Here is a 25,731-nt window from a genome sequence, read left to right as displayed (position 1 = left end):
ATGCTCAGCAGCCCTTAATTCTTTTAGAATAATTTTCTCCTCTTTTCTGGGATATGAATATAAATGGCATTTCTTGCTTCAGGGCATTGGGACAGGCTCCACATTGATTCAGCACACAAATCCATTGTAAACAGTATGTCTGCTAGAGCTGTGGAAGTTCCTCTTGGTTGCACCTGGCTTTTCACTGTTTTATGTTAGGAGAGTTGACAGAGGAATGTGTGTGCCCTTAGCAAGATGAGGACCATGATGCAAAGCAGCCTGGCAATTAGTGTAGCAGCACTCGTGCAAGATTTCTGCTACCTCCAAGAACCACCACAAAAGATGGTTCACTAGGTCTTCTTTTATCATATTTTTGGAAAAAACCCTAATGCCTTTATTAGGTTTTTACAAGTATTGGTTTTGTTTTCTATCAACACAAACCTAAGGATGGAATCAACCAAAAGCAACAGAAGTCTTTTAAGGGTCTCCCTAATTATTTCCATCAATTTGAAAAACAGGTCAGCAAACAAAATAGTGTTGATGCCTAAAATGAGGAAAGTTGTGAGAAATAGCACTTACTGTATTGCATATTCTGCAAGTATTCTTTACAGGAAAAAAAAAAAAAAAGAGAAAATAAGGTACCAACTCACCTGATCAATACAAACTGTTAAAACTACCCTATTTTTCTCTTTCAGCCCCTTTGAAAGGAAATAATTTTCTTCACTTTCACAGTTGATTTCCTTACCTAAGGTATCTTTTGGATTCTTTTATGTAACAGCAAGATAAAAATATCCCAATATTCAAAATTGTTGTAGAGCATGATTTTACGTGTCGGATAACACGTAACTGAACAGCCACTAAGCATCCCCTGTCTTCATCTTAGACTTTTTGTTGAGCTGAAGGTGTCATTATTGGCTGGATAATTGCCCAGTGTCAAATACAAGTTGTTCTATGAGCAGCAGAGCTAATGAAGCCTGCTTTACCACAATGTTTGTGCCTTTTGTTCCTTAATTCCCTTTTGTGCATGCAAAGTTCATTGTAAAATGCTTCCCGCAGAAGAGGCCAAATGTGCTGTGTTCTTCAGTTTCTTTAGCCCACTGCTTTTCCCCAAAACTTACAGGACTCCAGATAGGTATGATGTGATTTCCTCTCCTTTTCAAATGTGACTGAAATGGCTCAATGGCCTAGAAAAGCATTGGGGTTGCCAGGAAACATTAGGCAGAGGCTCATCCCCAGACATCACCCCCAGACTAGCACGTTCCTTACCAAATTAGCACTACTGTTAGTGCAAAATGCTCTCCTGGAACCACCCAAGATGTATTCTGCTTAGTTAGAGAGCTGGGTGTGCCCTGATATTTGCCTGATGGCCAGTTATTTATATCCTGAATAACTATGAGAGTTTTCATTCACATCAGCAAGGATGACATAGGATGACATACTTGTCAGCTCAGATTCACTTTTTTTTTCTTCCTAATACAAAATTAAAACTATGTGCAGAGTTAAAGCTGCTGTCATGATTTTAGCAGATGTGAGTTTGAGTATTAAGAAGATCTGAGTTTTAAATTAGTCTAAAAACATGAACAATATGTTGATTTGAGAGAAATACCAGCTGACTGAAAATAACAAAAATAAGAAGGGAAAATGAATCTAGTGGATAGTTTAGGGTCTAGGGTTTCTTAAACTAGAGGGAATTAACATGTTTTGAATTTCTTTTTCTGGGTTTTGATGCTTTTAGGAAGACTTGCCAGGAGCTCTTCATTTGAGAAGGCACACGCAATTGCCCTTTCATTTCTTCTATTTGTGAATATTGAAGGATTACTTGGAGAAACTGTGCAGCTGCCAATGCCATGGCCAGTGACAGGGCTGCTGAGTCCTTCTGTGGCCTCAGGCATGAGGAACACCTACAGATTTTGGAGCAGGAGAAAGGGACTGCATTGCTCGGACAAGCACAGCAAAGGTCTCATCTCACGGAGGGCTAGCACAGTGGTGCTCAGCTTCTTCAGGCTGAGTTTTAGGATACAGCTGTGAAGTAGGGTCTGAGGTTTTAAATAGCAGCCTGATGCAGTCTTGGCTTCTCTAACAGCCTAACACCTGGCTGCAGCAAAGGAAAAGGGAATTTGGGCACATCACTTATATGCTGCTGATATACAGTGAACTCATTTAAAGCCAGAGGAGAAATACTGCTTAAAGAGCCTGAGACAGAAGATGGTGGCCTTCATATGGTTTGACTGAAGCAGAAAATATTTTTTTTAAATGATAGTGCATTTTATAAACAAGAGTGTCTGTAAGTCCCTTGGGACTTTGAGGATCATTGTCTACAATTCATTCTATTGGAGGCCACCTGAGAAGTTTGAGATGCATTGACCAGGTGATAAATACAAGATAGGCAGAGATACGAGGCATACAGAAATGATCAGTTTACAGGATGCAGAAATCCAAACATTTCTCCTAAAGTTAGAATAAAAGGAAATACTTAGTTCTGCAGTCACTAGCTCAGCTTTCCTGTCTGGGAATAAATCCCAGGTCTTCCCAGCAGTCAGGAGGGAGCCGCTGCCAGGGGTGAGGAGGCTCCAGAGGCAGACATAAAAACATGGAAACTGAGCTTTGCCAGTGCTGGAAAGGGTGAGCAATGTAAAATGTTCATAAACAGAAAATCACCAGGTTAGGCCTGACTTCTGCCAAGCATCAGAGCGCTGTGTGAGGAAAAAAACTTTGCTAAACTTCTCCCTTGGATAGTTACCTCTGAGTCACACCTATGACAGGTAAACCATAGGGTTATATATTGTGTAAGCATGCCAGCTAAATCTTCAGTGCCACCCTGGAAAACAGTGCTCTGAAGACTACCACGAAGAAAGCAGCAATGTGCGCAGTAATCAATATCCTCAAGATCAAACTTTATGCAGTATTTTGTTGTGTTGTTGAGGGGTTCTCATGTTTACAAATAGAAAATTTTGGATCATTGAAATTACTTTCTAACTATGTATGCTAGCAAGATGCTACACTAATAAGAATTTTTTCCTCAAAAATAACCCTTTCTACTGATTTTATCCAAACCTTGAAAACAGTGGTTCAGACATGTTTGTGCTGGAGAGGTGGGGTCTGCTGTTGCTTTGGCATCATGTGTGCCTCTGTGCAAGCACACTCAAGCCAGTGAGAGTGCATCTCAGCAATGGCAGAGGGAACCTCACTGGTGGGGAGCAAGACATAGGAAATGATACAGGACATTCTGCTTGCATCTGCTCAGCTGGCACATATAAACAAACAGGGCTCCCTGCCTGCACTATGAAGATCTTGACAGACACCATAATGCTCCACTATTTAACAGTGGAACTACAACTGAATTGTGGCTGTGAGTTGAGCATATTTGCATACTAAAAATATATTAATGCTTTTTATTTTAATGATCTTGACTCCCCATGCTGCTTCCTTCCCTGTTTTATCAATTTTCTTTAATTCTTGTTTCATTTTTGCCTCTCATTATTTTGCAGGTACCTCCTTTCTAGCGTGCTTTCCATCACAACTTCCAGAACAGATTTCACTAGTATCATTCCCCTTTCTCTATTTTAGAGGATAAAAAATTAAATCATATTTCACATAGTGTTTCCATTTGAGACCTGCAGTAGAAAGCAGCAATGAGAAGCTACTCAACCCATGACCAAGTTGTGTTACTGTGCTGGAGACACTTGCCCTGTTCTCTGAAGATATTTCATTTCCTATAGTATTCTCACTTGGTAGCAGCATGCTATTTTGAAATAATTTCAGGTTCTTCTTGTTGCACTATGCAAAAGTAGCAAAAATATTTTTTAACCATTTAAAAACTACAAAAGGTTATAATAATGATGGATCTATGCTCCCAAATGTAAACCCAAATCTTAATCATTTAAATACTTACCTTAGTAGTGTGAAATTTATCAAAGAAAGATTTTCCTTCTCTTGTGTATATTTTAATTCAAGCTGTGGACTTAAATATACTTTTTAATTAATTACAAAAATTCTGTAAGATTTTCTTTCAGCCTTATGGTCTCCTTAGTATAACATACCTAATTAACAGCCAATTGCAGGATGAAAGTAAGCTCCCTCATGCACAAGTTCATTTGGAAGCAGAGTCTGATCTGCTACATTTTTATCTTATTGACAAAACAATCACCAAAAGTCAGGCTGCTCTTACATTACAGAGTGCATTTGTTATGCTGGCAGCCAAAGGAAACATGTTAATTGTAAATGGAGATGTTACCTGAGAAACTGCTAACATAATAAATATGGAACTTTGTGCCACCATTTATGAAATTATTTATCTAAGTAGTTTGTTCCTTATGGTTCCTAAAAGAAAATACAACATTTTGTATTAAACAGTGTAGGTATAAATCCTAGAGATGAGATCTTCCAAGCATTTGGATTGATTGGCATTAGTCCTTTTGAAGCTAAATCTGGCAGGATGGGGAGGGAGAAGAGTTTTGAAAAGTCCATCTGACATCACATATTGTCACTATAGAAAGAGAGGGTTTTACTTCACCTGCTTTTATAGAGTAAAAATGATGATTAAAGAAAAAATATGAAAAAAACATTGCTTAAAAGGTTGAAACGCTTATATGATTATACCACTAGGCATAATGTGGGATAATTAGGATGGGTTACCAGAAATACTTTCTCTTTTAATGCAAGCAAAACACCTGTCAAATTCTTTTAGCATCTTATACAAACACTCATTAAATTTTCAATAAGAAGACAAGGAGAATGAAGAGGATAAAATATATATGTAATATAGGTAGGGCTTGTTTTGCAGTGGGAGAAGCTGGAAGAATAGGAGGTGAGCTGGGAATATTCGGTATTTGGGGTTAGAGGGAGGCAGATATCTATTGATGGAATGTGGTGTGATTATAACTGATTGGTTAAAAGCTGTGAGTGTGGATCTGGCATGCAGATGGAGGAAAACCCTCTTATGGAAGATGCAGACAAAGAAAGAGCTGTTATTTGGACTGGAAAATGCAGGTTTCTCAAGCTATAGACATGTTTTTGTCAGCAACAGTGAGTTTGGAGTGAAACAAAGTATAATAATGACGTATAATATTTGATGTGCCTGCTACAGGTTTTAGCATAGCAGCCCAAGATTAATGTCTCAAACAAAATGAAACTGGAATTAGTTCTGACAAGCTTACTAAACTGCCTGCCAGCAGCCAGGTGGGTTTTTTTTGAAATTATTTTATTTGGGTTTTTTAAGTATGATGACATTTGGAGTCTGGACAAAAATACTTTGAATTGAGAGACAATTAAGTGTCCTGTATAGAAAAGGAAGCTGTCACTGGCAGAAGGTGGGGAGACAGCTCTGGCTGAGGCTACACACAGAAGGCTTCAACACTGAAATGTCACAGGCTTCATGAAGAGCTCTGCAAGAGGATTTCAAATACAAAAAAAAGTTGGTTAGGCTATGGGTCAGGATACTCTAACGGCTCCAGAAGAATGGGAGAAACCATGTTATTCAGGAGTTGGATCTTCACACTGAAGAGCTTTGATAGCAGTTTTAGGAAAAGCTGCAGTGGAGAGCAGCTGGATCAAGTTTGGGATTTACCCTGTTTACTACTCAGCCAAGTCACGAAAACAGAGATGCTTGACAGAAGAGTGTTTCTTGGCTAAGAAGGTACAGCACTGCTCCCTGGAGCCATATGTGTATAAAGAGGGACAATATGCCTATGTGTCATAAACACAAGGATTCACACTATGGTATTCAAAATGGAGGCAAGTGTAGGAGCAGCAAAGCTCTTGACTTTCAAGGATCCAGAAGGCAGTGGACAAAGGCCCTAGGTCAAGCGTAAAATAAATGAGCATGATTTTACAGCACCAGAGCAAAAAGCAAAGCTTAAGCGGCCTTTCTGTTAGGGTAACTTATCCAAGGGTATTTAGAGGTAAAGGTAGTGAGATAGAAATTGGGTTCAAACAAATATGCTGGACATGAGGAACATTCAAAAGAAAAATGTTGAGCTGTATGTAGTGCAGCCACATACAGATAAACTCATTTTTGAATTCCACAAATCTGAATTTGAGGTATATGTGCCTCAAAAGTCTGGCAAAAAGTATTTGGATAAATTGTAAAAGCGAAGTATAATTGCATCTGTGGCGTTTATGAAAAGGGGTTGCACTGATTGCAGGTACTCCAAAGAGTGATGGCAGCTAAAGGTGCTGTGAGTGCAATAAAACTACTGTAAATTCCAGCTGAAATGAATCCATATCTTCTTCCTAAATCCATTCTTTTGCACAACCTCATGGCTGGGCAGAGCTTACTAAACTGTGCTCACTTTGAAGACACAGTGAGAATGGGAACTAAAACTGAATACATTTCTAAGAGTGAATGTACGTGAGAGACTATTTCAGTGTGAGCAATTACCCTATGGCATAGTCAGTGCATTTGCTCATATTTAAGAGCAATGGATTCATGACTTCCAGTATAACATTGCTGCCTGGTGTTTTATGGCATAGGAGTAAAGGAGTCTGACTTTTATAAAATTGAGATGGAAGTCCTGCATTTTGCCTCACCTCAGGAAAATATAAAGTGTGTGTGGATAGAAAAGAAAAATACGATGCTTGAAGAAGAAGTGCTGTTGCAGGGAAGAATAAGCAATTGTACCAGGTGCTGGATGTTGGATATTCTTTCTGGCCAGAAATGGCATATATTATAAAGGAAGTTTTCCTGTAAAATTAGCTGAAGCAGTATCAGTTATGAGTTGCCAGCACAGTTGCTTTTACTTGAAGGTCTACAAAATACCTTTGAAGTGTGACAGATATTTATACAGCACAGGATTATTTCACTTGGCCTCACATTGGATAACAAAGTACTTTGTACATGCTCTGAGAAGGGCATTATACAAAGGCAATAGGAATCTATCAGTCCCAGAGACTATTCCAGCAAAGAGATGCTTATACAGTGGGAAAGGGTTTGATTTCCTTAAAGTAGACTTAGCAAAGGACTCAAGGTGAAAATGGCAAATAGAAAAGAAGAAGAAAAAAAAAAGACTCATAGTCTGGATCTCCCCTCATTTTGCTGCACAGAACAGATAGTGCTGATACATGACTGAAAGGAGGGAGAGAGAGGTAGTAAGCCAGTATGGTAGAGCAGATACTGGGATGGGTGACATATTTAGAAGTGGAGGAAAGGAGAGATAAGGAAGAGGCAGTTTAATAACTGCCTGCAGATAAAACCAGAGGATAGTTACAGAATATGCACACTGACATTATTGAAAAATGGTCACAAGCTTTCATAAGCTGCAAGAGGGAACAAGGATGTGGCACTGGGAAGTAATAAGCATGAAAAGAAGGCATGTTTGCAATCATCACGGGAGCCAGAGAAAGCAGCCTCATGCTTATCACATCTCCCAGCACAGCTCCACAGATTTCTGTGCTTAGCACAGGCACATTGGGCAGGCAGGGCTCTGGCTGCGAATACATCCCCTCTACCTTCCTAGGGAAGGCCTTACAGTGCATGGAAGTGAGGGTGGGACACAGATGTGTGTCTTGAAAGGGGAAATATGGCTAGCCTCGCTGCCAGGCAGTGCCATGCAGAAAGGAATGAGCTTGGGTCCTTCCTAAGGGTGCCTGTGGGACCTGGCATTCCCCAAAAGCTGCAGCTCTTTTCACATAATATGGATACAAAGAGGACTTGAACACAGACATTGTGAGTATTTTTCATTTTAGATGCAGAACTAGATGAAGAGAGGGATACTTGAAAGTAATGGCCTCAATAAAAAAGCAATAATAAGCCGTTGAAAGAGCAGTTTCTCCTCTGACCAAGTGCCCCACAGTAGTTCTGTACAGCTAACCTGTGGCGTTTTGCAGGCAGTAATGTTTTCTTAAGAGATGATCACCAGCAAATGCTGTGTTAAGCCCCAGACTGCTTGCTCTGCCCTTGCATTTTGGCAGCAGCCTTTCTACTAGATGAATGATTTGCAGAGCAGCTTTGTGGACTGGATTTGTGAAGATGATCTGGTTTTAAAAAATAGCTGAGGGGAAAAAGAAAGATATTTTTAACCCAAATCAGTTCATTATTCATGCTTAACAGGAGAGCTTTACCAAGTCAGGAACGCACATGCAGGCAGGAAGCATGCTGCAGAGCAGGGTATGGTCTCAGCTGTTTCAGGTAGGGCTGTGGGGCCTGGGTTTTAGCCTCTGCTGGGAGCTCAGCCTCTGCAAACATGGCAGGTTTCATTCTGCTCCAGATTTTTTATTTTTCCAACTCTTTGTTCTGGATTTGAACTGGAAAAGGTAGCTGTTTAAGGCTGCTGCTTTTCCAGGAAAAGTACTCCCTCTTTTATTTTTTAAGAAAAAATCCTTCCTTCCTTCCTTCCTTCCTTCCTTCCTTCCTTCCTTCCTTCCTTCCTTCCTTCCTTCCTTCCTTCCTTCCTTCCTTCCTTCCTTCCTTCCTTCCTTCCTTCCTTCCCTTCCTTCCTTCCTTCCTTCCTTCCTTCCTTCCTTCCGCAACTTCCTTCCGCAACTTCCTTCCTTCCTTCCTTCCGCAACTTCCTTCCTTCCTTCCTTCCTTCCTTCCTTCCTTCCTTCCTTCCTTCCTTCCTTCCTTCCTTCCTTCCTTCCTTCCTTCCTTCCTTCCTTCCTTCCTTCCTTCCTTCCTTCCTTCCTTCCTTCCTTCCTTCCTTCCTTCCTTCCTTCCTTCCTTCCTTCCTTCCTTCCTTCCTTCCCTTCCTTCCTTCCTTCCTTCCTTCCTTCCTTCCCTTCCTTCCTTCCTTCCTTCCTTCCTTCCTTCCTTCCTTCCTTCCTTCCTTCCTTCCTTCCTTCCTTCCTTCCTTCCTTCCTTCCTTCCTTCCTTCCTTCCTTCCTTCCTTCCTTCCCTTCCTTCCTTCCTTCCTTCCTTCCTTCCTTCCTTCCTTCCTTCCTTCCTTCCTTCCTTCCTTCCTTCCTTCCTTCCTTCCTTCCTTCCTTCCTTCCTTCCTTCCTTCCTTCCTTCCCTTCCTTCCTTCCCTTCCTTCCTTCCTTCCTTCCTTCCTTCCTTCCTTCCCTTCCTTCCTTCCTTCCTTCCTTCCTTCCTTCCTTCCTTCTTGCCTGCCAAACTGCCTGCCAAACTGCCTGCCAAACTGCCTGCCAAACTGCCTTCCTTCCTTCCGAACTTCCTTCTGAACTTCCGAACTTCCTTCCTTCCTTCCTTCCTTCCTTCCTTCCTTCCTTCCTTCCTTCCTTGGGAGGCCATTGAAGATGTAGAGTGTTATGAACAGTTTCCAGGTGTTCCCCAGAGACGCGGGCAGGGCTTTCCTAGTTCCCATGGCAACACTAAAAGAAAACTACTAACTCTAGCCAAGTACCGATATTGAAATGCTAATTAGCCAATTGCTCTGTTTGTTTTCTCTAAACTACCTGGCCTCCCACCCCTCCACGCTGCCATTCTGGGACTAACATGCAAATAAAAACCCCTTAGGATCATGGGAGTATTTTTAGGAGATAAAAATGAATATAAATCAAAAACTGAACACAATAGAGGAGTCTAGATAAATGCCCTAGCTGAGGAAGAGGGAAACACATCCCCTGACTGGCTTTTAACCGTCGCCATCACCTAAGAAGGAACATACTATATTAGGCTCTGAGAAGCAGGGCGTTAGACAGACAGAGAGCCCTGGTGCTGCCACCACGGAAGGAGCAGGGACAGCTGTTGTTCTGGACTTCAGCAACGAACTCTGCACACCACGCCTCCTCATTCTCGGGCCACCGGTGTGCCACAAGGAAGGAGAAAGGACAGCTGCTGCTCGGGACTCCAGTGACCGGCTCTGCATGCCGCCTTCCTTCCGGCTGCCTGGGAAAGCTACAACCGCGGGGGCGAGCTCTGCGTCGAGCCCCCTGCCCAGCTGATCTTTTTAATAAAGAGCTGAACATTAATAAAGGCATTAGCCCTGTTCATTTCATAGAGGGCAATGGCTTTCTGCATTCTCACCCTCTCACAGCTGCCAGGGGTAGGCTGGGCTAAAGGTTTATAGGGTGAACAGCAGAAAGATCATGCAAAAGTAAAATCCCGGCTTTGAAATCAATAATTATCATGTTTCTTTATAATTTAGGGTGTCACTATTGTGCTAAACCATCTCCTTGCAGCAGTGGGATGACCAAGCACAACAGAGACAGTGCCCAGCTTGGAAGGAAACAATGAAAACGGTGGATTTGCTTCCACAAAGGCACTGACCAAGGTAGGCTGAGGCACATCTTGACTAAGGCCAGTCATTCTCCTACCCATGGATATCTTTTGTAGGAGCTGAGAAAGCAGCCCGTGTTTCTCAAGCCTTGCTGCAACTCCTGAAGTACATTAATTACTTTCTCCTTTCCTTGTTTTCTTTTATCCTGTGAGATTACTGAACTGAGAGTCTGCCTTCTCATAATGAGGCTAGAGTACATTGGAATTATCTGCGGGCATCAGTTAATAAATAGCAGAAATAAAGGCAAAGAGCTGGCTGGGGTGATGTGTGTCAGGCCGGCACAGGGCAGCAGTTCCTTTCTGGAGCCCGGCAGGATGAGTGGGGGCAGGAGGGTGCAGCTCCTCTGTGTGCCTACTGCAATTAAACTAAATTGCCTGACTCTCTTATCCTCCCCCCCCCCCCCGCCTCAAAAAGCCAGGGTATAAATTGCTGTCAGTATGTGGCTACTAATGAGATGGAGCTGCACAGTGTCCCCTCTGCTGTGCTGGAGGAGGGTGAAGTGAGAGAGGGTGGGTGCATCCATGTGGACAACAAAATCTCACAACTGACTCTAAGGGAAAGCCATCAGTTCTTATTTATTACTTGACTAGCTGTAGCAAGGTATTAAACAGTTAACAGTCATCATCTCAGGAGGAGATAGGACCAACATAAAGAGAAGTATTATTTACTCGGTATTCCTTTTTTTTTATTATTATTTCATGCAGAACTTTTAAGGTTGCTTATCAGTAAGGTTGCCCAACATTTTCCTTTGGGAAAAGCTGTTTGCAATTGCTTCTAGCAATTTTTAACCATTTGGACTGTAATTTTCCACACCAGATACTTGGCTCAGACCAAGGTTTGGAATATTTCCAAGACATTGTGGTTTATGGGGTTTTTGTCCTTTTTTTTTTTTTTTTTTTTTGAGGCATTACCTGGGGAACATGCATTCTTTTGTCTATGCTAAAATTTAAAATTTTAAAATGTGTTGAAGTGGGAAGGTATTATTTGCTGTCCCATGGTGATCTAAAGATCTGCCAAGATCTAGCAATATTATAAAACTATATAAAAAAATATTTTAAGTAATCAGAACTGAGCACCGTCCTTCCCCTGTCAGCTCAAGGGTAATGGGATGTTGTGCTCTGAGAGTAATTGAGCAAATAATTATGTGCTGTTTGTTTGCTGAGTCTGTGGTTCAGTTTTCAGGACAAAGCTTGAGGATTTCTGTGTTTCTACACATGTTCGTGTGGCAAAAGTGAGACCAGCTTATTAGATTCAGCTCCCAATGCAATAACGAAATGTTTTCCTTTGAATAAGAACTGCAGGGTTTGGCCTTTGAGTGTGTAACTCAAACCTCTCTGTCTCTAATACAGGATTATATTTCTTTTTGGCAGACCTTGAGCAGGAAATAAAAAAATGGAAATCACCTTTCACTCTTCCAGAAAAACACAACAATTAGACAAAAATAATAATTCCTATAGAATGTCACATGTCCAGGTATTCCTCTAGTTGCAATCTTGTGGCATTAGCAATGCAAATAAAATCTTGTGTTTTCTTCTGTTTGGATCAAGGAGCCTAGAAACAGTGACAGTCTATTTATTTTTTTATGGTTGCTGAACCTCTATTAAGAGGTATTATTCACGGTGTTTGATTTTTCTGCCTTTACATTCTCACATCCCCATAGTTATTGTTTGATTAAACTTTGATCAAGGAAAGACAAATTATGTTGTTAGTTATTTGACCCTGTGTGGAAAGGGCTTTGTTGGTAAATAAGTCAATTCTTATTCATACAGGCACAAATTCTGAAATATTTTTCAAGTAGAATTCCCACTCATACAGGAAAAATTAAAGCAGTTTTTAGCAGCCTATGCATGATATGGTCTTTTATTTCATTCCTGGTAAAAACTTGTCATTGCTTGTTTGTTCATCTTTTGACTGGAGCTGCCTGCTTGAAAAATGAAAGAACACTCTTAAGGCTGCAAAAACCCCCTTGCGTTCAATGTTAGTGACATTAGGCAATCGAAGCTTGATTAGAAAATCAAAGCCACTTCCTTTTCATTCTTTGAAAGTGTTTGCTTATTTGCATCTATTCAGACTGAACATCAAAGGTGGGATAGGCTGGTTATGTCCCTGCAATGCTGAGCAACTTCAATGTGCTAGAATAGAGAGAAGTGACCCCCTGGTAACAATAGGGCATGTGAGTAGCCCTGCACCCTTCATGTACCCATATATACACATACTCCATATTGGGCATCTCAGATTGGACCAACTGAGAAATGCTCAGATGGATTGGAGAATCAGCAGCATATTTTTCTGTTCCATGAGAAGCCAGCTCAGATTCAGTGCATGCTGTTTGCAAGGCTTCAGCGAGCAGCAGGGCATGTGTCCAAAAAGTACAGAGTCAGGGAGAGATTTCCTGGAGACTTGGCCTCTCAGGAGACCTGTTTGAGTGACTGTGCCTTTAGAAGAGGGACAGGGCTGGTTCTTTTCTGTTCAGGGATGAGTGGGGCAGTTTCAGACCAGCCTAGGGAGTGACAGAGGGATTGCATGTAGTTTAACAGGCAAATGTAGCTGGAGACAGGCTGTGGAGCTCAGTGTGGGAGTCATGACAAGTTTGGTTTTAGAAGCCTGGGATATTCATCACAGTATTTTCACTGGCTAGAGGAGAGGAAACTCCTGTAAAAGTATGGGACCCCATTACAGTCAACACTGTAAGCACAGGGCTGTGCCAAGCTGGGTGGAAAAGAGGGATTCTCATTTGTTTTATGAGATTAGGCCTGATTAGGCTAGAAAGAAGTGCTAAAATTGGTTAAAACCAGGAAGCTGGCACTCAAAAAAAGCAGAAATAAGAAATTGAGGTAAATGCTTCTACTGTGACAAAATTAGTCACAGTCAGGAGGATTGCTTGAAATATAAAGTAATCCTGAAATAAGCATCACAAGCAATTAGGGAAAAGTCCTTCAAAATAATGTGGAAAATGGGACAGAGACAGAAAGTAAGGTCTTGCTTAAGCTGAGGAAGCTAACAAACTTGATAGCAACCCAGCTAGAACTTGGAGCCATGAAATGCACAGGAGTTTTGGAGTTTTATACACATAGATTAATGTGACAATACTAGGAGAACTAGAAACAAACAACTTATTTATCTGCAAGGGGAAAGAGTGAGTGGGTATTTTGAGTCTGCTTAAAAAAGAGAAATTGAACTAGGACTGTAGGCCTGTGTTTAGTGAGAAAGAACATTTGACAGACCAACAGTCGATCTGGACTTCATTGAAAGTGAAAAATGTACAATATAGAAATGCACTTGAGAACCATATGGTTTGTGGCAAGTTATGATAGCTCCCTTGGTCCTTACACAAATCAGGAAACAAATGCTTTATTCACTTTTACATAACAAGCTGAGATTCATTAATCATCTTCTCCAAAAACAATAGGAGACAAAAGTATGTTGGAGGTGTCTCAGATGAATTATAGTTGAAATTTGCCATGAATTCAAACACAAGAAAGTTGTTAAGATATGATTTTGATACGGACAGGTGACTCTCGATCTTTCTCCTTTGCTCCTCTGTCCAGATCAGCTATGGATTATTTTCCAGGAATGATGGACAATGACATTTAATTACTTAAGAACTCACTTGTGGGATGACTCAAAAAATTAATCAAGCAGGGCCAAGCCCTCTAGCACCTTCAAACCATCAATTTTTTTACACCACATGGGAAATAGTATCCAGTTGTCCACATGATGAATTTCTCTCTTCATGCAACCAGAGGCGGGGCATTAGGAGGAAGAAGAATACTGCAGCCTTTAAAAGGGGGAAGCTCCCACCAAGAGGCCATTTTAGGCTAACTCCAGACTACAAACTGAAGTGAGTGGAAATTCATAATGCTCAGCTAGGGACAGAAATGTGTCATACCAGTTCTATCACTGGTTCTTACAGAACCATTAAAGTCATGCTTTTTTCCTCTCTTTCTCATTTTCCCAAATCTAAGGGCATAAACTTGCTGAATTAACAAAAATGTTGCTCAGTCAAAAGTGTGTCAGAAAGACGTCTGGATTATCTGTGTAGCTACTCACCAGCTCTGGTCATCAGGAACTGAAAGAGGAAGAATAGGATTTAATTTTAGAGACTTCTTTGACTCATGTTAGAACTTCTTGAAATTTATGTAACTGCAAAGTACTTTATTAAACCTCTAAGCTTCCCACCCAGGTGTCATGCAGTTCAGTTGCAGATTCTTACCAGATGGATTTGCAAGTATTTCTTGTTGGTTAGCCAAAGGAAAATGACTGAACAAGTCAGTTCATAAAAATGGCTTCGGCTGATTGTGCTCTTCCTTTCACACCATTGCTGGAAAAATGTGGGAGAGAGAACAACTGAGAAGCAGACAGTAAATGATTGTCAATGTCAAATAAGAAGTTGAAATAAAGATAATGAGAATTCTTGGCACTTATTATCCTCTACTCCAAGAGTTTGATGGTTATATACACCTGGAACCACAAAATATGTACACTCAAAATACACTTACAAGGGCTACTCTTGGCTTTCTGGAATATGGCTTCCTCCTGCTTCATTGCTCATCCACTTTTCTCCATCATCCTAGGAAACTTTTGCAAGTTCCTCCACTTCTCTCTGCCATATCCTGATTCACCCATGCTTTGACACTGCAGTTGTGTCTCTGCTTCTTTCCAGCATCCAGAAAAGATTTTGGTTCTTCCTTCCAAACTCAACACTTGGATATGCTGCTAAAAATAAAATAATGGTCCTTAAGGGGACATTGCCAACAGCTCCATGGCAGATTCAAAATGCTTTCTTTCTACCTATATCCTAGCTCATGTTACAGCTAGGAGTAGGAATAGCTATATTTACAAATGGTGAAAAAAAGTAATGGAGTTCTGAAAATGAGATCAGACATGTGAGAGCTGGTAGAGTAAAATTTGCATATCATCCATGATCAGTAAAGAGAGATTTTCCACCATTAGAAAAAAATGCAAAAATGCACAAATTGCATTTGTGCATCCAAGTTCCCAGACACTCACAGCATATACACACAGGGCTCACATCTTATCACAAGACTTTTGCTACTATTGCAAAAAACATTGTAATGGGTTACAAAAAAAGGGGAACCCAGAATTTACCACAGTGAAAAAAGGCCTCTTGAGAAAGTTTTTATTTTAGCTTACCCACAATGAAAACTACTGGGTGAAGATCTTAGGAAAAAAAAAAAAAACCCAAACTTAACAGACTGTGGGAAATCTCAATGCAAGACCTCAGACATTTCCAGAGAATGGAAAATATTTCCGCTTCCTGCAAATGAAAGCTGATAATGCGGTGATGTCAGCTCAGATTGAAAGTAGGCATGATAATAATGAATTCTTTCAGTGAATCCTGAAATAAACTTTGAAAGAAACCCTGAAAATAGTGGATGTGGATGAAGAACTCAGAATGGCATCTCCTCCCAGTTATCTGAAGCAAGGTTATATGTAACTGCTGTAATGTACTGGGTAGTGATAACACAGGTATGTTCTGGACTGTGGACTACAGCCCACTTATCCCCACCTTGGCTGAAACACAGGCTGGTAAAATCACAAAAAGTTACAGGGTATTAGTTTTGAAAGATAATTAAGATTTGAAGTGACTTTCCTAACAGACAAACATTAAGTGATGAGTTTGTATGAGGTTTTTAAATTAAATTTCTTCCCTGTTTTTCAACATAATTTGATTAAAGGAAAGATGTCTTTTGGTAAATTTATAGTTGAACTGAGTGAGATTCTTGAAAAAGCAAGAAATTAGGTTTGATGACTCAGGAGATCCCTTTTAGATTAATGGTTGTAGCCCATACATATTGGTAAACCATGGCATATAAATAGGTAAATGACTTCTGTTTGATGTACAAAGCCAGGCTAAACCTGACAGTTGTTTTGAGAGCTCCTTCATTTGGGTGGATGATGCACCCTGAAGACCTGTAAGGGTGGACAGCAGGTCTGCTGATGTTTAAAGTATAAAAGCTACAGCTTATTTGCCTCATTTGGGGCTAATGTGGGGTGCTGTATGTAGAGATGGCAATGGAGACCTTAGATCCAGAGGCCAAATGGTTGCTTTTTCAGGCCAAACAAGTCCCTTTTGTGCAGTAGAAACAGCAGGGGCTGGGAGAATACTGGCTAAAAGCTGACCTAACCAAAGCTTCCTGGGGCTGAGGACGGCTGGATGCAGGTGAGTGTGATGGAGAACAAAGGGCAAGGAAGGTGTGACCTCAAGAGGGAACAGAGAGAAGTTCTTGGTCTTAGCGCTGATGGAGTGATAATCAGTTGTGAGACCAAGCACACTAGAGGAGGCAACTTATACTGTCTTGCTCTGGAAAGCAATCTTTGCATACAAAGTTGCAATAAGACTAGATTGAGAATACTTTTGCCTGGTGTCAGGTAGAAATCTGTTCCTTCAGGTACATTCCCGTGACAACCATATGGAATGGTTAACCACATTCAGGAGAAATGAAGCGACTGTACTTTTCAGTGTTCCCAGACTACAAAACTGTATATTTTCTGATGACTCTATTTCTTCATTAGAGATGAAAATCTAAAAAGTGTGACATGTACTGTATGTGGCTGCCAGGACAGGGAGAAATTTTCCCTGAGGTGCCTCTCATGTGGTTTCCACATAATTTCTCTGGAGAATGTGTCCCCCTCACAGAGACAGTACTATTGCAGGAGCTGAATACCTTATGAAGCCTCAGCAGAGCACCAAACATCTTTCTAATGCATACACACTAATTCTCACTGCATACACAATAATTATCGAAAAGAAGGATGAAAGCCTAAATGAAGTACAGAGAAAATGCCACCAGGTAAAATACTGCTGCCATCTCCTTTTCCTGTTGACCTGTCCTTTCATATCAGCATTAAATGCCCACTTCCTTTAAACAGCTTTTTATCCTAACCAACTCTCCTAATTCACAAAGCTTCTTGAAATTCATTTTTGTTGACTGCCTGCAACAGAAAGCTTTAATGTTTAATTCCTTATATTTGAGTAAGCTTTCTGTACTCTGCTTGTATTGCTTCAAGCAATCAGGCAATGGTCACCTGCTCTGACAATTCTAACTTGGCATCTTCAGCCAGAAACAAAACAGACTCCACAAGTTTTGGGTGTAAGATGTGTGAAGAATAGTCACAGTAAGTAAGACATGGTCCGTAAGGGAGAGGGCATTTCAGTAAACACAAACAGGGAGAATTTTGCCTCCTTTATCTGCAGACTGAGAAAGCTGCTTGATATTCTCTCTCCTCAGCAACAAATAACAGCACAAAAAGTGATCATATTATTAATTCAAATGAATAGTACACATCCCTGCATTATAGAATTATTTCATTAAAGTGACGGATCAGTATAAAACATCATCAAAATCTAACCAGCCCAAAATAATAAGATTCCAGTGACATTTGATTTCATTAAAATCTGAAAGTTAGGAATATGGCAATAAGTTTTAGCTCCAGAGAGTCTCTGGAAAAAGCAACATCAGGTACCTTACACGTGCTTTTCAGAGAGCAAGGGGTAGCAGAAGGAGCCAGTTCTTGGGGATCCCAACTCAATAAAGATCAGCGAAGCCACCATTAGACGTGGGCTGCACACAGTTTTTCTAAACATCCTCGAGTCAGTAAAGCTGGCTTTCCAGATTATCAGAATAAGTATTACACATTCAATTCAGTCTCAAGAGTCAAAGAACCAAATTGATTCTCTGAACTTCGAGAAACAACGGCTCCAAGCCAAGCCTGCTGAAACCAAGACAAAGATCCCCTGCTGAGTTCAATAGCTTGCTGGCTCTCACCCAATGCAAGTAATTATCTTTCTTTTCCTAAAGTGAGTTTCTTTTTCCTGTGGCAGCTTCACACAATATTTCCATTGTGGCTAGCTTTATTCAAACACTGCTCTTCTCTTACTTACAAGTTCAGATTTGTATTGTTTCCAATACTTCATACTTTTGCATTATCAGGATACTTTTCTCCATGGTTTCAGAGAGTGAACTGACCTAGTTAAAAGTAAAGGTTGCCTGCATAAATTTGATTAGGATGGTCTAGCGGTCTGAAAAAGTGCTGTAACATGCTGTGCTTTTCTTCGTTTCCTTCAGTAAGAATATCTAGGTGAAAAGACAGTTATTAGAGTTACTTGGTTTACACTGTTCAAATTGCAGGTCTGATGATATCCTATTAGGATGCAACAAGACCAAATTATCAGCTATTTCAACTAGAAATATAATAATTTTGTTTTATTTTTAGCGATCAGATTTCACATTTCATTTGAAATGCGTATGAATCTAGTTAGTAATAAAGTTAGTAATAAAATAATAGTGCTTACTGGCAGCAAGGATATTTCTACCTTCTTAAGACTGTTTATACTGGAAACTCTCAAGCCTGAGATTAAAAAAAAATCTTACCTCAAGCTTTGAAGATTGTAAGAAGTGGATAACTCGCTCACCATGTCTTAGCACAGGCCCAAGGTCTCTGTCCATGAGCTATGAATACAGCAGACATCTGAAGAGTGATTGATGTTACCAGCCTCATCTACCAAAACCATCTTAAGTCTGACTCTTTCTAGGCACAGTGCAAATTCTTTGATACTGAGCTACTGCTGGAATACCATCTGGCTCAGACTTCTTATGCTTGCTCTTAAACCTGTAGGGTGTTTTTGTACAGTGAAAAGCAGTGAAAAATGTCTCCCTAAGAAGGATATTTTCTCCTGTCAGTCCTATTGTTCCTGTAAATACCTCTCATCACTACTAAAAAAGGACAAGAGGATAATGGATATTCATCCTGAATGGAGCCCAGAAGCACTTCACCCTGGGAACAGCGTCACTCTTTGCAGGCAGAATCTCTGCAAATGTCAAAGCCAGGCCTATTAACAATAATGCATAGATAATAATTAGTAAATAATTGATGTTGACATTGCCATTTGATGCTGTGTGCATGGTAAGCTGAGTGGTTGGCTCCTCTGGTAAAAGCTGCAGAATGCCAACACTTCTCTGATATGTGGGAGCAATTCCCCACAACTCTGTATCAGACCATAACTTTTTCTTATCAAGACAATTTTTAACACAGTTACAGCCCAAAGAGACTCTCTTTTGGATCAATTTTTCAACTTGTAAACTGCTATTGTTTTAAACCTATTTTCTGCTCTTTTGCATACTTTGCTGTTTGTTACTAAGAATTCAATATATTGCTCAAAAATGCATCTCAGAATGGGTTTTGCATTGATTGTGGGATGATTTGTTATTTTTGGGGCTATGGATGCATTATAGGTGTCATCTTAAAGGTATCTTGGGACATTTCAGATATGTTATTTTCTTCCTTCCTTGTGCATGGTCACCTGTTGTTTTTAAAAGACAGTAGGGAGAAAGGGATGGGATAAGTGAGGATGGAAAGGCTTGTGACAATGAACAGGGAAATAATTTTTCTTGCTTTTTCTTTTGAAGCAACCAATCTTGTGTTTGTACCATTTCTGTGTGGCTGCAGAAGAAGGTTTCTGCTTCTCCATGCATCATCTTGGGTTTCTGCCTCAAGTGTTCCATGAATTTATGCTCCTGGGATATCTCTATGTGAATGCCATGTAGTTCTTATTATCAGAGAAAAGCACTAATGAGATACTCATCCCTCTTAGCATCCGGCATTGTGGAAGAGCTGTTGCTACGGAGTGCCTGGTAAGATTATCAGCTTCCCTTGGCTTTTGGAAGGACCATTTTGTTTTCATCACCCTATCCTAGCAGTGCTATTTATCCCCACCACGTTCTGTCCCCTATGCTTCAGAAAGAGCTTGGTTTTTTAGAGATGAACACAAATTTCCTCTTCTACAATACAGCAAACCTAGAAAATTCCCTGAAACATAAAGACACCTTGAAGCATGGTCATAGAGGGGTTTCTCAATCTGGGCTAGCTGGAAGAGGAAGCATTATAAAAGATGGGTATAGGAGCACAAATACAGATTTTAATGAGGGGACTTGAAATTGACTGAGGGTCAGGCAAACATGTGCTAACACAAGGCAAGTTGTCCAGTTGGAAAATCTAACATAGGTGAAAATAGAACAGCTTGAAAGTTATTTAACAATGCAGAGCACACTGCAGCGGTTCAGAACAGCCAGGAAGGAGTGTCTCAGATAATAAATGCTGTAGTGGAGTTTAGGTAGGTGTGAGATATTTGTCCCTGCTGAATAGCATTAGCAGCTTGTTAAGGCCAAGAGAAAAATAAATCACTGACTTCAACAGACTTTACTGTTTACTAAGTCCTTACATTTAGATTTACACAGTGAACCAGACTGTCAGAGTGTATCTTGAGTTAGTGAGCTGGTGCTCCTCAGCTGAAGGAATTATCTTGGTTTATGTGATAAGCAGTATGCACTGTTAAAGAAAACCAAGGTAGTTTCCTCATGCAGGGCCTTACAAGGTTCAGTGCCTGCACACACACTCCCTTTTGCATTTTGCCAGGGAGGAATTCTTGGCTCTGGTCCTCAAGTTTCTAGAAGAAGGTATAATAAATGGGTTGGAGTTATTTATTCCTTTTAAGGGTAAAAAAAAATCATACTATCTAGTATTTCTACTGAATCTATAATCCTTAGGGTTTCTTTCTTCACTCTTGACATAGAAATCACCTCACTGTTCATATTCCAGAAAACCTAAAACCTTCTTGTCCACAGCCTCTCAGGATCCATTTAGACAGCAAGACCTATTCAGATGCCAGCACTCATATCAGTACTGCATTTTGTGCTTGAATGGTTTAGCACTATGAAACTTAACTCTGAGACAAGCGGTTGAAAACCCTGCTCAAGGGACAAAGCCTACATTCAACCTCCTGTATTCCACATTTGCCTTCCTTGACTCATAATCTCTCCTGAAAATTCCTTGCCTGTCAGTTTATTACCTCACACAAGCATATGGTGGATAACCCTGTACAGAGTTTAAAGAACATGAGTCATGACTCTGCTATACCTCATGCTGTCTATGTCAGCCAGCTTTGCAGACCTGTCTGCCCTAAATTTTTACTTAAGCTATGCCATCAAGACTGCTTTACAAGTTTGGTTGGTAGTTAGATTTTGTATTGTTGAAGGGCTCAGGGTCACCCCATGGGCGCGCTTGCATACCATCACTCAAGTGAGAAGGAAAGGTTACTCACCTACCACCAGCAACTTTCTGTCTTCTGTTTTAGTCCCCAAGGAATTTTCAGGAGGAGGGGAGATATGCTTGATCCCCTCTTTTGGTTTTGTATGCAACTGTGGTAGTGGAGCTGATAGAATTAGAAGTAGTAAAACATGGGAGAATAGGGACATGAAGATGGCACTGGGGGTACCAGTAAGACAAGTATTTCCTGCCTAGCCGTGGTAAGAGTGTGTGTGTGTGTGACTGTAGATGGAGATAGCACATCTCCAAGAAGGTTGATGAAAGGTTAAACAATATTTCTTTTAATAATGGCCTTTGTGAGGCTTTCTGCAGTTGCTACACTAGACTAAGTGAACAACATCATTGCACAGTTCTTTTAACAACTCTTGTGTTTTCCATCACTGAAAATTATTTGTTTTACAGGTCAGATGCCCTATTAGTATTAGGATTTCTTGTCATTCTGACATCAATTGCATTTTATCCCTTGTGATTTCTAGAATATATTTAGTGTTTTTTTTTTTTTTTCAGTACAGCTTAATCCTCTTGCTATCTCATTACAATATGAGAAAATTGAGATTGCTTGAAGGACATTAGTTAATAAACCCATTGCCTGTAATTCCCAGACCATTAGTGCATTTTTCCATCTTTATTTAATGGGATGCTGCTTTTCACATTGAAATATCCAGGCTCTAGCAGTGAAGAAATGCTACAGATAAATTCACACTGAAGGGGAAAAAATGCAACCAGAAATGGTTACAATTTTAAATGAAGAAAGAAAACCCTTATTAGGCAACTTCATCTTTTTGTTTGACTTAAAGCTGAAATCTAAAACCTGATTCTTCACTTGCACTAGTTTTATATTTGTCTCATTGACTTCAGTGGAATTAATCCTAATTTACACTGGTATGAGAAAAAATGGATTGCTGAGGTTTCATTATTCCAGACTGTAACCAATGACTTCTCAGAGCTTTTAATTTTCTAGCTAGGGGGATGCTGTAAGAGTTGAGAGCTTGCTTGTTGCACAGACAGGAAGATGAGATAAGACAAAGCAAAAATAAAGTGCTTCAGACTATCTCGTTCCAGGGGTCTTGTCCTCGCGGGCCACAGGGGATGGCTTTACATTTCCATTAAGCCACCATATTCTTGGAACTGCATTTCCCAGGTATTTTCTCCAGAGTGCTAAAAGTACTCACTGTCAGTGCGCAGATGCACAACATACTCCTGACAGTGATCAGTTCTTGTTCTTAGTCTCTGCCAACATCCCTTTCCTCTCCTCATCCCTTTTATTTTAACACCTAGGGAGAATAACCATGTTTTTAAATCAAGTGGCTTCTCTGCAGAAGAAATTAGTTGTAAGCAATGCAGGAAGCAAGCAAGCATTGATGGGGACATATAGACATTCAGACAGACCATTCTTTTTTCCATTTGCAGTTCACTGTGCAGCCTGGTAAAGACTCTAGAACAAAAAGCAGCTTGGTATATTACATATTTACATATAAATTACAGCCGGCCTACTCTACATCAGTAATGGCAGGCAGTAGCTCTTGGTTCTGTTCTTGGCCATAATGGGACCTCCTCTTCCCCTACTCTGCCTCCACAGCAGGCTCTCACATTTCCAAGGGAGGACACAAACTGCATTTATCTGCCCCACACCACTACTTCTCTAGGGCTTGGAGGCCATCAGTGGTACACCTATCACCACTTGGAATCTGTCTCAGTCCCGTTCCACCCTTGTGCACCACCACTCTGCTTATGTTCACTGTGTTCTGTTGTGCCACATGTTCCTCTTCACAGTCCCACCCTGCTCTGTCTCATCCTCTCGTTGCTTTCAGATCCTCCTGACAAAACCTTACTTGTTTTCTGTCTCTGATTCTGCCTGGCCAAAGACAGGTTTCTTCTTCTGCTCTCCCTGTCTCCTATATGTGCAATTCAGCCCTGTCCTCCTGTCCTGGCAGATTTGACCATCTGCCCAGAAGATCTTTTTAGTAGCCTCCTTACAAACAGTGTGCAGGCAGGTTGGAAAGCTACTGATCTAATTTGACAGTGTTTGGTACTCACCATCCTCGAGTCTGAGGCAGTGCACACTACACCTAGATTCAACAGCATGTTTTTAGACTTCCAACTATCCACTGAAATCAATAACAGGAACCCAAATAGGAATTCAAAGCCTAAATGTTTCATTGGTGATGAGCTTTGGTGCTGTAACGATACTCTGAATGAACTTAACCTTCCTTAATCCTTCCAGCAAGCACGTTTGTCATTTCACTGTGGACTGCAAACAAAGAGTTTGCATTTACAAATGATCTATCTTCCAGGAAAAACATAATCCCCCTCAGCTCCTGAGTTCTCTAACACAAAGCATTAATATCTTTGCTGAGGGGATAAAACTTCATTCTTTATTGAGAAAACTGAACAAAAACACATTTGATCTGATTGACATAGCTATTCTGGTTGAATTGGGTAGTATGTTTAATCAATAAGATTTGCCCTTCAGAATACTAATGCTTATCTCGTAGTTGCTGCTTTTCAAAATACTGTTTGCCATAGAATTATTTTTTTAATATGATGGATGAATATCCAACTCCATCAAGAAAGCCTGAAAGTCACAGTGTGTGACTGTGGGGCTGTTCTTTGGGAGCCCAGGTAGAATAGCTTATAGAGAACCACTCCACTTTCATTTCTTAGCATATCTGTTAAACGTGCTATATTTTCTTTCAAGTGGACATAGACTTCCAGTGTAGTAGTTGACTATGGCTACCGTGGACTTTTATTTGGAGGTCTCAAAGCATAATCCAGTAAGCAGCCATTCTGTTTCAGTTCAGTGAGGTGTACTTAATGTCATTAGTTATGGAAAAGTGACTTCTACGTGCAGTTTTCAGATATTAATGAAGATCAATGGATATAGTAGAGTACTAAAGAATCGGGCACATTTTTTTTAATCAGCGCCATGTAGCTCAGTAATATTCTTCCACACAAAAAATAAGTTGTAGGAGGTATAAACTCTTATATTAGCATCGGAAAGGGGCTACTGTATCTGGATCATCTCTCTAAACCTCCACAGACTCTTACTGAAATATAATTATTGAAGATAGAGGCACTGGTATCAATAGGCTACTGAATTTGGAGTAGGTTGTTGAAACTTCAACAAGTCCTGAGTCATATTCCCTTTAAAGTTTCATTTAAAGTCAATCACAATGATTAATTACCGGTGCAAGTGATGAAAAAAAAATAGCCTTTATTCTGAGAAGCTGGACTATAATTTAACTATTATTCTGTCAAGAGACTACACCTTTGTGTAAGCTGCTTGATAGAAAAAAATGGTGGGTTTTTTTTTTTTTCTTTAAACACACCCTGGATAAACAAATTGCTTTTAACAAGATACGGAAGCTGCAGAAATATAACGTTGTGTTTGTCTTGGCTGGCTATTGATGCATTCATGAATATTTTTCCTACCATTTTTTAAAAATTAATAATGCTAGTGTAGTTCTCAACAGATACCAGTGATGATTTTTGAAGTCTTTAGACATTTACTGAATATTTAATGTACTTTAACAGGGCTTTCTTTAACTTACTCATAAAGGCTATTGCCATTTTCATAATTATAAAAAAACTCCAAACCCTGAAAATATATTTAAGGTGATCCTACACTTAAAATAGAGAGTTGGGAAAACAATTAAGTATTTGGCTAATTTTTAACAGCACCTGTGAAGAAGGTAGTGAAATATTTTAAATACAAAATTGTAGAGGCACATAATTATTTACAGTTCATGCAGGGAAGCAAATGGAAATAATGTATTTGTTTGTTCATAATAAAGTGGTTACCTGCTTCACACACAGCCCTTGTGGAATTGAGTATTTCTCAATAGTTTTAGAAACAACAAAACTGTTTCAACAGAAACAATGAAGTGTTCAATACAACTAGTTTATTTTTTACTTATTTAAAAATATTCAAGTGTTCAAAATAAATAAGGTCTACAAAATACATGCATCTATATGCACTGTGAGTGCCCCCTAGGAAATTTTGTACCTGTTACTCAGTTCGAAAAAGAAAAATTGACAAAGGAGTGGCAGTCTCAAAAATATTGGCAACCTCTGCTGAGAGAATTACGGCAATATTATTGAGGAACACCAAAGAATCCACAGAGAAGCAGCGTATTATGAATATTTCAGCTGCAGTACAAGCCAATCAGGTAAAATAAAGCTTTGTTACTGTTACTGCTCCTGTAACTATTTTGTTTCATTTTAAAATATATGTATTTGTTTCTATACAGAGATTCTGGAAGCTCTGGAGTTTTAAGCTTTTTGAACACAGTAACCGAAGAGAGACTAGAACCAGGATGTGAAGGGGCTGTTTTTTTAAGCTAGGGACCTTGCTGCCAACAAAAACATTCTCTTGTTTCTCTGTTGTGTCAAGCTGCCTCGCCATCAAGCTGCAGCAGGGTGGAGGGGAAGTGTTAATTTCTCGCCTAGA

The sequence above is a fragment of the Vidua chalybeata genome, chromosome 1, assembly GCF_026979565.1.
Source record: "Vidua chalybeata isolate OUT-0048 chromosome 1, bVidCha1 merged haplotype, whole genome shotgun sequence".
NCBI classification, from domain to species: domain Eukaryota; kingdom Metazoa; phylum Chordata; class Aves; order Passeriformes; family Viduidae; genus Vidua; species Vidua chalybeata.
Note: the sequence above shows the minus strand (reverse complement) of the source record.